General features: G+C 35.9%; 1 protein-coding gene across 2 annotated transcripts in view; it reads left to right on the top strand.

Moving 5' to 3' along the window:
- SEMA3A (semaphorin 3A) overlaps positions 1-15,162 on the top strand; it is a 469,306-nt gene that overhangs the window by 183,625 nt on the left and 270,519 nt on the right. Inside the window, exon 3 of one of the 2 annotated variants that reach the window (XM_060632358.3) lies at positions 4,524-4,607. The exons of the other annotated variant lie outside the window; for it this stretch is intronic. The gene's annotated coding sequence lies outside the window, so the exon portion shown is untranslated. The remainder of the gene's footprint in view (positions 1-4,523; positions 4,608-15,162) is intronic. 2 annotated transcript variants of the gene reach the window in all.

Raw genomic sequence — 15,162 nt, 5'->3', positions numbered from 1 at the left:
TTAAAACCTACATTATATTGTTTAATAATAAAGCCTATGGGAAATTGATAATAATTTCAAGTTGGAACAAATGGATAAAAATGTCTTTTTAATGTGAGAAACCCAGGCTTTTGTTCATGAACTAAATTGTCTTCCCCTGTTTTCTCGGAGCAAGGAATAGGCTGTTCTTATCCAGTCCTACCCAAGAATAGCTCATGTGTGATGCCCAATTAGTTAGTCACACACTAACTCCAGATCTTAATTGACTTCCACACAACTGCTCTGTGACTCTCTGGGAGTAGCAATGCACCATGCTTAGCATTCTCTCCAGACTTCCCCATTTTCTCTATGTGGTCACCCAAGGGCTAGCCTTCCCATTTAGCACCACAGACTTCTATGGATGACCATTATACCCATCTCACCCTTCAGGTCTGAGTCTTATATTAATGGAGAAGTCAGGAGGGAAATAGAATATAGTCCTTGTATAAGAATTGAATTATCCAAGAAACAAAACTTTAAACAATTAGAGACAATGACAGTGGTTAAAAAGTGCTTTTGAAACATTTAGGAGCATTCACTGGCAAATTTTAAACATAACATGTGTTTTCTTACATTGCAATGAATTTAAGATCAAATTCAACATAATCCATATACAGGAATAAAAGGGATGTCAAGGAGTCATCGGGTTAAAGAAAAGGAGAAAGAAGTATATCAGTTATAGTTGTAAAATGGGAAAAATCCATCTTAAAGATACATTCTCTTATTTGGGGTAAAAAAAAAAAAACTAAACTCAGTGATAGGCTGCTTGAAAGAGGAAATGCCTAAAACATGATATTATGGAAATTTGTAAATTTTAACAGAAAAATTAGAAGCCAAATCATGGGTGAAACTCTACCTGGTCATTAAAATGAGAAGAAAATGAGTACAATTTTAATATTTCTGTATAGACATTTTAATGAAAAAGATTAAATAGGACAGGTGTTACTTTTACATTGATAAAAATACATAGCTCATAATCTGGACGTACTCTAACTTTATCTCCAATATTCATTGCAGTGATATAGTGATCTTTTACAATAAGCTTCCTTCCCCCAAGGAGCTTGTATCTGAGCTCAAGATAGTGTGATTTGTGCTGATGGACTATACACACAATGTTCTCGAATATATGTAACAAAGAACATCTACATAGATTGGAAGGTCAGACAATACTGACATGATCTTTATTAGGAATAAGCTACATAACTTTAAGGTTACTCGTCAGCACAAGAAAGAGAAAAATATGAGCATTAAGAGTGTTAAGCAGCAGGTCAATATCACACATTCACTGTGAGCACACTGGCTTCAAATTCTGATACATTTGACTATGTGCAAAAAATGTTTATTAACATTTACTGTGTCCAAAAAACCCACTTTGCTCTGCTTTGTTTTGCTTTCATCTTTTTTTTAAGTTTATTGTGTTTGTGTGTGCGTGCGTGTGTGTGTGTGTGTGTGTGTGTGTGTGTGTCAGAGAGAGAGAGAGAGAGAGAGAGAGAGAGAGAGAGAGAATCCCAAGCAGACTGTATGCTCCATGAGGAGCCCAACACAGGGCTTAATCCCAGAACCGTGAGCTCATAACCTGAGCCAAAATCAAAACCAAGAGTCAGACACCTAACTGGATGAGCCACCCAGGTGCCCCTGCTTTCCTCTTTTTAATTAAAATTAATTTTATTTGAAAATAAATGCAAATTTACCAAAAAATGGCAAAAATACTGCAAAGAATAGCCGTGTGCCCTTCACCCACTATTCACTTTTGCCAATCGTGCAGGCACTTATCACACCCGAGTCTGTCCAGCATGATCCCTTGCACTCAGTGGTCACATATCTTAACTCCTCCAATGCGAGCAGTTCCTCAGTCTTTCCTTTATGTTCACAACCTTGACATTTTTGAAGATATGCAAGGCATTCATTTTGTAGAATGTCCCTCAATGCAAGATTGTCCAGTGTTTCTTCAAGACAATCCCTAAGTTATGTATTTTGGATGGGAATCCACAGGCATGATGTGTCCCTTTTTGCATCTTATCATTTAGTATATGCTATTGACATGTCCCATTATAGGTAAATACTTGATTAGGGTGGTCTCTGCCAGGTTTCTCCACTACAAAGTTACATTTCTTCGGGCGCCTGGGTGGCTCAGTCAGTTAAGCATCCGACTTCAGCTCAGGTCCTGATCTCACAGTCTGTGAGTTCAAGCCCCGTGTCAGGCTCTGTGCTGACAGCTCAGAGCCTGGAGCCTGCTTCAGATTCTGTGTCTCCCAGTCTCTCTGCCCCTCCCCTGCTCATGCTCTGTCTCTCTCTGTCTCAAAAATAAATAAAAACTTTAAAAAAATATTTTAAAAAAAGTTACATTTCTTTTGTTCTTTGTGATCAATAGTATTTTGCAGAAAGATACTTTGAGACTAAATGAATATTCTTTTTCTTATCCCACTTTGCTTGTTAATTTTAGAAACCATTATTATTTCTTGCCTATATTATTACTTTGATAACTGATGACTATTTCCTAATTTTATTTATACCAATGAATCTATTACTTGACATTCTACTGTACAAAAGGTTAGTTATCTTCTCCCAATTCATTTATTCATTTGTTTGTATCAGTGTGACCTAATGGATTCAATTTTATTCAGTGCATTATAATCATTTCTATAATTGTCTGGAATTGGCCAGTGAGAGTTCTTTTAGCTAGATCCTTTATCATTTTGACATGTCCAAATCACTCTTTAAGTATTTTGTTACTTAATGAGACAACACAATGTTCTAGGACTTTCTCTGCTGCAGCCCAGAAATTAGCTCTTTCTTCAAGGAGCCCTGGTTCCTTTCCCTGTAGAAATCAAGATCTGAGTGATAGGTGTAATTCCTGTTATTGGAGTTTTGCTACTCATAGTCCCTCTATGTGGACAGAAAGAACTAAAAAAAAGATATATTCACACGCATGCATGCACATACACAGCTTTAGATCCATACTATAACTAGATTTATGTCTCCGTATTACATGACTTCATACTGATAGAGTCAAATATTTTAAGAATTTGTTTTTTCAGGAAAGTTTTAGATTCACAGTGAAACTGAAGGGAAGGTACAGAGATCTCTCATGTACCTCCCACCTCCCACATACATTGAAAGCCTCTCCCATTATCAGCATCCCCCACCATAGTGGAACATATGTTACAAAGTTCATAGCTGAGTCACCAAGATCATACCTTTGGTGTTTTGTCTAAAAAGTAATCGCCATACCCAAGGTCATCTAGGTTTGCTCCTGTGTTATTTTCTAGGGGATTATACATTGCCTTTTACACTTAAGGCTCTGACCCATTTTCAGTTAATTTTTGTAAAGCAGGTAAATTCTGGTCTGAATTCCTTTGTGCATGTGGAAGTCAGGTTGATCCAGCCCCACTTATTGAAAAGATAATCTTTTCTTCATTGTATTGCTTTGCGTCCTTTGTCAAAAGTCAGTTGACCATATGTAAGGAGGGCTATCTGTTCTATTTCATCCATCTGTTTGTCTGTTATTTTACCAATACCACACTGTCTTGATTATTGTAGCTTTTTTTTCAAGTTTATTTTTGTTTACTTTAAGAGAGAGAGAGAGAGCGCAAGCTGGGGAGGGGCAGAGAGAGAGAGAGAGAGAGTGATAGAGAGAATCCCAAGCAGGCTCTGTTCTGTCAGCACAGAGCCAAACAAGGACCTCAATCTCATGAACTGTGAGATCATGACCTGAGCCAAAGTCAAGAGTTGAACACTTAACCAACTGAGTCACCCAGGAGCCCCTTGGTTACTATAGTTTTATAGTAAGACTTAAAATCAGGTAGTGTCAGGCCTCCATCTTAGTTATTCTCCTTCAATATTGTGTTAGCTTTTCTGGGTCTTTTGCCTCCCTATATAAACTTTAGAATCAGTTTTATGTCTGCAAAATAAGTTGCTGGGATTTTGATTGGGATTCCATTGAATTTGTAGATCCACTGACATCCTGACAATATTGAGTCTACTTCTCCATGAATATAGAATATCTCTTCACTTATTTAGTTCTTCTTTGATTTCATTCATCAGAGTTTTGTAGTTTTTCTCAGATATTGTACGAACTTCACTAGATTTATATCTAAGTATTTCATTTCACTTGGTGCTAAATGATATTGTGTTTAATTTCAAATTCCACTTGTTCATTGGTATAAAGGAAAAAGATTGACTTTTGTTTCTTAATCTTGTATCCTGCAACTTTGCTATAACTTTTTAGTTCCAGGAGTTTTCTTGTTGATTTTTTTGGATTTTCTATATAGATAAAACTTTGAATTTCTCACCACTAAGTATGATGTTCACTGTAATTTTTTTCTACAAATTCTTTATTACATTGAAGAAGTTCCCCACTGTTCCTAATTTACTGAAAGCTTTTTGTTTTGTTTTGTTTTGTTTTGTTTTGTTTTGTTTTTGTCTTTTATCATGAATGGATGTTGGATTTTGGCAAAGGCTTATTTTGCATCTGTGGACACAACCATGTTGTTTTTCTTCTTTAGCCTGTTTATGTGATGGATTACATTGATTGATTTTTGAATGTTGAATCAGCCTTGCGTACCTGGAGTAATTTTCACTGGATTGTGGTATGTAATTTATTTTATACCTTGTTGGATTTGATTTGCTATTATTTTGTTGAAGATTTTTGCATCTATGAATATTATTTACTTGTAATTTTTTGTCTAGTTTGGTATTAAGGAAATGCTGGACTCATAGGATGACTTAGGAAGTATTCCTTCTGCTTGTATCCTGTGAAAGAGATTATAGAAAACTGGTATAATTTCTTCCTTAAAAGTTTAATAGAATTCATGATGGAATCCATTTGGGCCTGGTGCTTTCTGTTTTAGAAAGTTATTAGTTATTGATTAAATTTCTTTAACATGGCCCTTTCACACAGTACATTTCTTGTGTGATCTTTGGTAAATTATACCTTTCGAGGAATTGTCTCATTTCATCTAGGTTTTAAAATGTGTGGGCATAAAGTTGTTCATGGTATTCCTTTAGTATCTTTTTAATGTCCATAAGATCTATAGAATAGATTCAATTTTAGTCTATTATTAGTTGTAGCTGTGCAATGACTTTTGGACTGAAATGAGAAAAGGGGAAGGAAAAAAAAAAGAAATAAAATAATTAAAAAGTTTTGTTTTGCTAATTTCTTTCAAGACTTTATCATCATCTCCAAATAGTCATTGACTTTTAACTGTAGAAAGATGTAATTTTTCCAATCCCCTCATTTTACACATGAAATAATTGAGGTAGAAGGCAATGATACTACCTGACAAAGCAGCATGCTTATGTGAATGTAAATCTATACATTTTGCCCACAACGTGAAGACAATCTAAGGCTTTGCCTACCAAACATTATTTTACATTCAGTTACTAAAAAGGAAATAAAATGACTAAGACTTAACCAGTTAGATTTCATATTTATTGAAGCATTACTACAAACTGGGCACTATTTCATGATTTGAATCTTTCAATCTTTTCAACAAAAACATGCAGTAGTAATTAAAAACCATGTTACTAATGAGAAGATCAGTTTTCAAGAAGATTAAATTAATTGCTGAAAGTCTAATACGATCATCAAGTACGGCTCAAATTTTGCTGAATTGATTTTAAATCTGCTGAGCTTGACAGTACATTGCTACATAAGATATTTATAACAGAAGGAGGGCTAGAGTGAACCATGCCAAACGGCAGTGAAATTAAAATAATCATTGATTTTTAAAATTAGATTGGGGCACCTGGGTGGCTCAGTCGGTTAAGCATCCGACTTTGGCTCAGGTCATGATCTCGCAGTTTGTGAGTTTGAGCACCTCCCCCCCCCCCCACCCCCTGTCGGGCTCTGTGCTGCCAGCTCAGAGCCTGGAGCCTGCTTCTGATTCTGTGCCTCCTTCTCTCTCTGTGCCTCCCCCACTTGTGGTCTGTCTCTCTATATCAAAAATAAATAAATCTAAAAAAAATTCAGTTACATTAGATTGTGGAAGTGACTGATGTTTAAAAATCTTACCATCTTACTTGTGAAATAATGAATCCACTCAAAAATTTGTTTCCTAATTACCTATTGTATACTGGAAATTGTGCTTTCAATGGAAAACAAGATTATTAAATCATACCATCAAACAATTAATAATTTGCATTTGGAAAAACATACAGTTAATACAGTATATATTAAACATAACATTAGGGAATGCGCATGTGAAATACATGGAAAACACTATAGAAATATAGCTTTAATGAGCCAGCAAGTACTTTCAAAAAATAAAGAGAGAGAGAGAGAGAGAGTAATGTAAGAGATTAGAGGAATTTTCCTCTTTGAAATAAGAAAAGTTAGAGATAATATGTTCAGTGAAGCCAGGCCATATCTATTATTTTCTCTCATTACTTACTAGTGTTGCCTGGTTCACTGTAGACATCCAATGCTGAATAAACAAGTAAATGAAAGAAGAGGTTGTGAGCGAATGCTAAATCACATCATATAGCTGAGACTTTGGGCATGGAATGGGGAGTGGCAAACGACAAATCTGAAAATATTAATGAAGCATTGAATGTTTTCACTATTACTTTACATGATCAGGACTTAGTTTTGTGATCTTGAGCTACAGCATCCAATGGAAATATGATGTGAACTACACAAATAATTTAAAATTTTCTAGTATTCATATTAAAAATTATGAATATATGTATACTCTACATTAAAAACCACTGATACATGGGGCGTCTGGGTGGCTCAGTCAGTTGAGCGTCTGACTTCAGCTCAGGTCATGGTCTCTTGGTTCGTGGGTTCGAGCCCCACGTCGGGCTGTTTGAGGACAGCTCAGAGCCTGGAGCCTGCTTCGGATTCTGTGTCTCCCTCTCTCTCTGACCCTCCCCCGTTCATGCTCTGTCACTCTCTGTCTCAAAAATAAATAAACATTTAAAAAAAATTTTAAAAACCCACTGATACACAATTAGGGCCAAAATTGTTATTTCTTATCATCAGTGTTAAAATTATTAATGAACCTGGGCACCTGGGTGGGCTCAGTTGGTTAAGCATCTGACTTCAGCTCAGGTCATGATCTCGTGGTTTGTGAGTTCCAGCCCCATGTTGGGCTATATGCTGACAGCTCAGAGCCTGGAGCCTGCTTGAAATTCTGTGTCTCCTTCTCTCTCTCTCTCTGCCTCTCTCTGACTCACACTCAGTTCTCTATCTCTCTCTCTCTCTCTCTTTCTCTCTCAAAAAATAAATAAACGTTAAAAACATTGTTAATGAATTAGTTCACATTCTTTTTTATACTGCCTTTGAAATCTGGTATTTATTTTACATTTCAGAATAACATAGTCATTCTCAACTTAGATTAGCTCCATTTCAAATGCTCAATAGTCACATGTGCCTAGTGGATACTGTATTAAACAGAGTCTAGGTCTAGGGGTCTTGCTACTTAAAGTGTGGTCCTTAGACCAGCAACACTTGGGAAGTTGGTAGAAATATAGAATCCTCGGCCACAGTCCAGATCAACTAAATCAAAATCTGTATTTTCCCAAGAACTTCAGATAGTTGTATGCACATGACAGTTGATGAAGCACTGTTCTAGATTACCAGCTTTAATGTAGGTATGTGCATCCCAAGCAGTACAGAAGATACATGCTATTGGAATCCAGAAAGATTGGAACTATTATTCATAGTAGTTTTCTCCTAAAACTACAAAGTAGGGGCACCTGGATGGCTCGGTCAGTTAAGCATCTGACTCATGATTTCAGCTCAGGTCATGATCTCACCGTCATGAGACTGATCACTGCATTGGGCTTTGCACTGACAGTGTGAAGCCTGCTTGGGATTCTCTCTTCCTTTCTCTCTCCCTCCCCCCACTTGTGCCTGCTCAGGTGTTCCCTCTCCCTCTCTCTCTCTCTCTGTCTCTCTGTGTCTCAAAATAAATAAATAAACAAAAAAAACCCTATAAAATAAATAAAACTTTACCTATATGTTAAATTTTATTCACACTGGCATTTTTATTTTGTCCAAATGTCAGATTGTCTCATGTTATTAATATCTGGTACCTTGAGGTAAGAATTAAAGTTCCACAAAGGGGAACAAACATACAGTAAATGTCCCTGGTAGGTAGGTTTATGGATTTTATTATTTATTATGTTTCCTAGCAATAATTAAACTAACAAAGTGGAGACTATAAAATATTTTTTTTGTAAATACAAGAACACAAAGCAAAATAAAAAGTAGCAGAGATAACCATTTTAATTCTTACAGAAAATCTTCTTTAGTCTCAATTATAAGCAAAAGAAAAATTATGATGATATAATCAGACTTACTAAACAGTAAGGTGAAACCTGTAAGATCAAAATATCTACTTGAAATATAGATTAATATTCTTATAGTTAATGGTGAATTTAGCCCCTAGTGTATATTGTGCTTTGAGATATTACCTGATAATAGTATAAAGCCTGTATGATTAGTAAGACATTCGAAATATTTTTAATTTAATCTTCTTTGTTAGACATTTCCTCCATTCAGCTTTGCCTTGGGGAGTTCCAATTTGCAACAGTTGTCTCAATATAATTATTGATAGCAGCCCCTTTTGTTCTAAAAAGAGACACTGTTTGGAAAAGAAATCATTTGGTCACCCTGTTTATCACGTGAACTTAACATTTGTCTTTTGGGTGTTTTATAATATATGTAATGTATAAGTACAGTACATGTACATGATTTTAAAATGAATGACCATACATTCTTGTAAAAAAGGGTTTTTTTGTTATGTTAGAGATTGCACAGTGAAGACCTGACTTGTGAAAAACTGGAATGTTTCCCAGGTTCACTCTTAGCCCCGTGCTTAATTATTCCCGGCAGCCCCTTTCAGGCCAGGAATATGTGTTCCCTCTCAGACTGATGCAAAGTGACAGTCTAAGCAGAACTGTGTATTTTTCTCTCCGCTCTCTCCTCTCTCTGCTCCCTAATTGTGGGAAGAGGGGGAAATAATTGTTAGGAATTTCTGAGGCCTTTCCTGCACAGCACATTGTTTACTGACCGAAGGAAAAGCAGAATCAACGGGAGGAAGCCACTTAACCGAGCTGAGTAAGAGTGTCCTGTAAAGCCTTGAAGGCAAATTTGCCAACTGTAAAGTGGATCATCCACTTCCGTTCACCTGGGAGAAGTTAAAGGTACTCTGGAAATGGAAATACTTAGGTTGTAAGCCGAAAAATTAAAATTAAGGCGAAAAATTAAAATTGAAATGGTTAAAAATGGGCCCCCCCTCTAAATTAAGAGATGTTCATAGAATCTCTGAAATCCTTTTTGAGTTCTAAGCGTCTGTATTAAGGAAATAAAACTTATACAGTTGTACTTTTCCATTTCATGTATATATATACTGTTACTTTTTACTTAAATGAAAGAGAACTAGGATTAACAGACTTTGGGGAATGAGTGATGAAATGTGTGTGACCCACAGAATGAGACAGGTAAGGCACTTGGGAGGGGTCAACCGAACCAGCAATTGAATGCCCCTCCTATGTGGAAACCAAAGAAACGGAAGCTTTTCTGTCACACATGACTCTCCATGGCAGAGAAAAAGGTGTGAGGCAGGACACATTGCCTATCAAATATAGCAGGCGTTTGGCAGGGAATGCCATTGAAACTTTAAATTGCACGTGTGTCTTTTCTACTTAGGGAGGTCCAGTCCTATGCAATTGCTCCCTTTTTTTGCACCAGATTTTGGTATTTTTCACATAATGATGGGGGCAAGTTTTCTCAAAGTGTGTTCTTTGGAATACTAATTTTTCCAATATGCTGGGGAGAAAAGATACCACTTTCAAGTAAATGGAAGAAAACCTTCACGCTTTATTACTGTCCTAAAATTCACACTGCACATTCACATACTTAATGGTCTTAGAACTTCTTGCAGTAGCCAAATTGGTTGCTTAACTTTCTTTATTTCATCATTACTGAAGCAGATTAAATTTCAGAAACTTTACCGTGAGTAACATCTGATTAGTATTCCAGGAAACTGGTATACCACAGAAAATGTTTGGAAATTACCAGGATGGAGGAATATTGCTGGTATACCACTATTTTTAGGATGCTGTTGGCCTTGATATGAATACCTAAGTTTAAAGAAAAGATACATATTAGGTAGTATTAGAAAAGCATTTTCTTTAATTTTAGTTGAATATCAATTTCCCTTGCTCAGTTAATTGAGCCTTCCTCTGTCTAAAATAGCAGTGTTGTTTTCATTCCTATACTAATGCATTGGCAAAAGCCTGGTTAACAAAGAACCTGACAAATAATATTGTGATATTCTCAGATATGAAACCTGTGGTTTTATCAAGGCTAGGATACATGGATATAGATACATATCTATCTATCTATCTATCTATCTATCTATCTTTCTTTCTCTCTATATATGCATATATATCTACATATATATATGAATTTTAGCCATAGTGAATATTTATGAAATGGATAGACATACCCTCAGAAGTATAGTGTTGAAAACCAACATTGTTGCCATTTGGATGATATAATATACTGTCAGAAAATAACTGCATTTACATCTCAGCTCAGGATTATTATTTATTTCTTAAGGTGAAAAAAAAAGCTGAGCTAGAAAAACAGAAAATTCCCTAAAGAATTTCTTGTTGGTGCCTAGGGACCAAATAGTATAAGTTTTCCAGATGCTCAGAGATAATGGTGTAATCTGACCTGCCTGTACTATGGTTAACTTGGTGGAAGTGTGGGAAAATATCTTTCAGCACTGGACTTTGTAATCTAGTCTCATTTACAATCGATATGAGTGATACAGCTTGAAGAATAAAAGAAAGCCAATAAGTAGTATTGGTGAAGGAAAATGATATTTAAAAATGTCCCAAGATGTTATTACCAATACGATTTTATTCTCTTGCCTACTTCCTCAAACCAAGTGATTTTAGCCACAGTCACTTAACCTATTTGAAGTGAATAATAAATATAGTTACTCCATTACTTTTATTTCTCAGCTGACTCTAGTATTAATTACTAATAATGATGGATACAAAAAGCCCATTATATATGATAATAATAAGTGATTACAAATAGTTGGGTTAACAAACTAGTAAAGTGACACACATCTAAAAGAATTATGTCTTTAATTGTCTCCCCCCAAAATATTTTGGATTCCATAAAATCAACAACAGGTGCGTGTGAAATTATCATGCCTATGTCTTGTTTCTTTTCATAAGTTCTAATTTTTCTTTGGCTGTTGGTTTTTTGTGTGACCAGTTGCAATGGCCCTACCGACATAAACTATGCTATCGCTTTACCAAGCTAATTAAATTTTGTTTTGTTTTATTTTATTCATAAATTCCATCAATTATCCACGCTGTGACAGCCAAGGTGCCGAGAACTCTGGGTTTATCTTTCAACAGGACAGACGTAGTACCTGCCTTAAAGAAGGTTATAAATTGGTGAGAAAGACAATGACAAACAAACAGACTAAGTAATCACATTTAGTAATTAAAGGGAGTACTGAGGTATAACATATTATTACCTCACATCAAGGACAAAGGTTGCACTATGAGAAGCATGTTATTATAATAATAATATTTGCATCTTTGGTGGTGTATGTTCCTGAATTTCTGAGGATGATCTTTCTGGCTGGATTTCAGTGTGACATAACCTTTGAAGAATGTTGACAGTTTTGAGCCCACTCCACCAGGCCCTCCTGTTTCTTCCATGATTAAGGATAAAGGTGAGGGTCATGGTTGTAAAATAAAGGACAGTCAGTGGCTTGTGTAAGTTTGTTTATGATTATGTTGGAAGTATCTGCCCAAGTACCAGAATTACCTGGTCATTTGGCGAATAAAGTGCCTTTAGGAGGTGGACGATCTGATTTTTCCTTTATTCACATTGATGTTTCTTTAGTGAATGTGATCATCCACAAGTTTTAATTCTGACCAGGGTTGAAACTGCTGAACCACTTTTGCTTTGTGGGTCCACTATTTTAGTGGCTTCAAATGGGTGTGCATCTGTGTCTTTGAAATCACTGCACTTCAGAGGAGGTAACTAAAAAGTAAACAGAGAGAGAAAGAGAAAAAGGAGAGAAGAAACCAGAATGAGATTAGGAAGAAAGATGGTATTGTCTACAACATGTAGTCCGTATGTGTGTCTTACAAAAGACTATGTCTTAATGATTCTTCAGTTTATCCCATTATTGCATATTGCCTCAGAAGTGTGAGTGATAGAATCAGAGAAATTCGGTCCTAGTAATATGACAAAAGCAGCCTATTCACCAAGTGAAGCAGCCTACCTCAGGGATTAAGAGAACTAACCTACCTGAAAGTTCCATTTTGTAGAAATGGGTGTGTTGCTAGAGCTCGTGACACACAATTTCTGTCTATAGATTGTGCTTATGTTTTAAAAATGTTATAATATTTGTCTATTTTGAGAGAGAGAGAGTGCACGCAAGTGGGGGAGGAGCAGAGAGTGAGAGAGAGAGAGAGAGAGACAGACAGAGAGAGAGAGAGAGAGAGAGAGAGAATCCCAAGCGAGCTCCATGCTGTCAGTGCAGAACTTGACTTGGGGCTCAATCCCATGAACCGTGAGATCATGACCTGAGCCAAAATCGAGTTATACACTTAACCAACTGAGCCACCCAGGTGGGACTAAATTGTGCTTCTTTTTAATTAATTTTTTAAAAACGTTAAAATTTGTAGCTGTTTTTCTTTTATTCCTTTCTTCTCAAAAAAAAAAAAAAAGCCAATCAAACAAACAAACAAACAAAAACCGCAATCCTAATGTGTCCCTGAGATTTACCAATCAGGAAAGCAAATCAAATCAATACAAGATGGATGTACATAAGAATAAAAAAATAAAAATTTAAATTTAAAAATTTTAAAAAGGATTGTGACCTGAGCCAATGAATAGCAAACTAGATCCTAAAGAACTGAGCCCTTCAAACTTGCTGGGACTAACTGGAGGGGTGGGGGGCGGTGAGGGATTTAGTTCTCAGTTTTGTCATCTTCTCTTAGTTCACTCTCCCCTTGCTTCCACTCTTACAGCAGGTCAAATAAAGGTCTGGATGTGGTATACCCCGCAGAGGGTCTGTAAGGCACACAGCTGTTTGTATTTGGTACACAGGTGTTTCAGTCTTTATTTTCCATCATGCCAAGAGCAGATTTTTAATGGAAAATAATTCACAAAATTTTCTGTACCTGGTTCACAGAATTAAGCCCACCCAGGTTGAAAAGGAAAACAAGGCTCAGTGCCACCTCAACTGTTGTAACCGACCAGACAAGCAGGTAAATCATTTGAGAAGATTTCCAAGCTTAATCCTTTGAAAATTGATCTTACCTCAGGGGGATACCAAATCATATTCTCCATCTAAATGTCCCCGCTTTAAGCTATGCTTGCTCAACAAGTTTTGTAGGAGAGAAAAATATTTTTTGCCTTGAACCAATGTGAATTCATCGTAAAGAAAATGCTTTATCCTTATTTTCAGCAGTTAAATGAAGCTTCTTTCAAAAAGTTACTTTCTATTATAAAATAATTACTATAATCTGCTCATATATTCTGTGGAATATGCACAGAATCGTGCATATTTCTAAAGACACTAATGTCAGTATTTTAGCCAAAAGTAATTTCTGCCACAGAGTCAAACCGCAATGAAATATCAAACGACCAACTTTTTTGAAAGGAAGTAATATCCTACATGGATAGTTGCTTATGCAAACTTAAATAATCATAGTAAATAATAATAATAATAATATAATGTTTATTTCATTACCTTTATTTTAGGCTAACATGGAACATGTTACAGAGGCAAATGTTTGACTTGCAAGATAGGTGACCCCGATTTTAATCTGTGCTCTGCCATCAATTAGCTGTTTTTTTTTTTTAATATAATTCCCTTAACCTCTCTTGATTTAAATTCAATTATCCTTAAAATTGGAGAGTTTGACTATATTATCTCCTAGGTCCCTAGAAGCTGTAAAATCTCTTTGATGCTAAAAGGCCAACCTCACATAATTCCCATCTCCATCAGTACATATGCTTCTATCTGGCCCAGTTTTGATCAGGGTTTATATGAACTAATGACATGAATATCGTGTCCATGATAAACTACTTCAAATCTATATTTCACTTCTTAGGTTTTTATTAACATACATTTTTAAAGTTATGTATCAAATAATTAGTATTTTAACTCCAACAATTAAACCAAATCAGATATAATAGAACAGAGTGGTTCTAGTTCTATGGGATAATAAAGATTGCTAAATAATCTGGCATGTGTGTATATGTATGTGTGTGTGTGTGTATATATATATGTATACATATATATATACACGTATATATATATATACATATATATACGTATATATATATATATATATATATATATATATATAAAGAGAGAGAGAGGCATATATGTATGTGTGTATATATATGTGTGTATATATATGTATGTATGTATATGTGTGTGTGTTTGTGTATATATATATATATTTTTAATTTTTTTTGCCAGTTGACAATTTTAGGCTATTTATTGATCCAGGATGCCAGAAGGAGGGAGAATTTCCAAAGAGAGAGAGAATGGGTGTGGAGGGAAGCAAAGAGAAGAGAAGGGGAGGGGGAGGGAGGAAAGGGGAGGGGAGGGGAGGAGAGGGAAGGGGAAGAGGGAGAGGAAGAGGAAGAGGAAGGGAAAGAGAAAGGGAAAGGGAAGGGAAGGGAAGGGAAGGGAAGGGAAGGGAACGGAAGGGAAGGGAACGGAAGGGAAGGGAACGGAAGGGAAAGAAAGGGAAAGGAAAGGAAAGGAAAGGAAAGGAAAGGAAAGGAAAGGAAAGGAAAGGAGCAAGCAACAGTGAGAGTAAGAAAAGCCTTCTACTAGTTGTGCAGAAAGGTTCATTTCATTCACAGGAGGAGTCACTCTGAGGTTGCTCAATGATCAGCCATATGTGTGAGTAGCAAATTAGAACCATTCGTTTTCCTTGAGGTGGCACTGCAATTCTCGAGAGTAGTGTGGATACACTGATGGGTCATAATTAGTTGGAGGTGAATTTCAAGTAATTTGATATTTGTTAAAGGAGCAAACTTTGCAAATGATTTTCTTTAAAGTAAATCAGAACACATTTAGGTTAAGCCTATAATAATAACCCTTTTGCTTCTATTCTGACATTCTGTCT

Source organism: Panthera onca, chromosome A2 (genome assembly GCF_046562875.1).
Source record: "Panthera onca isolate mPanOnc1 chromosome A2, mPanOnc1 haplotype 2, whole genome shotgun sequence".
NCBI classification, from domain to species: Eukaryota; Metazoa; Chordata; class Mammalia; order Carnivora; family Felidae; genus Panthera; species Panthera onca.
Note: the sequence above shows the minus strand (reverse complement) of the source record. Positions and strands in the feature narration are given on the sequence as shown.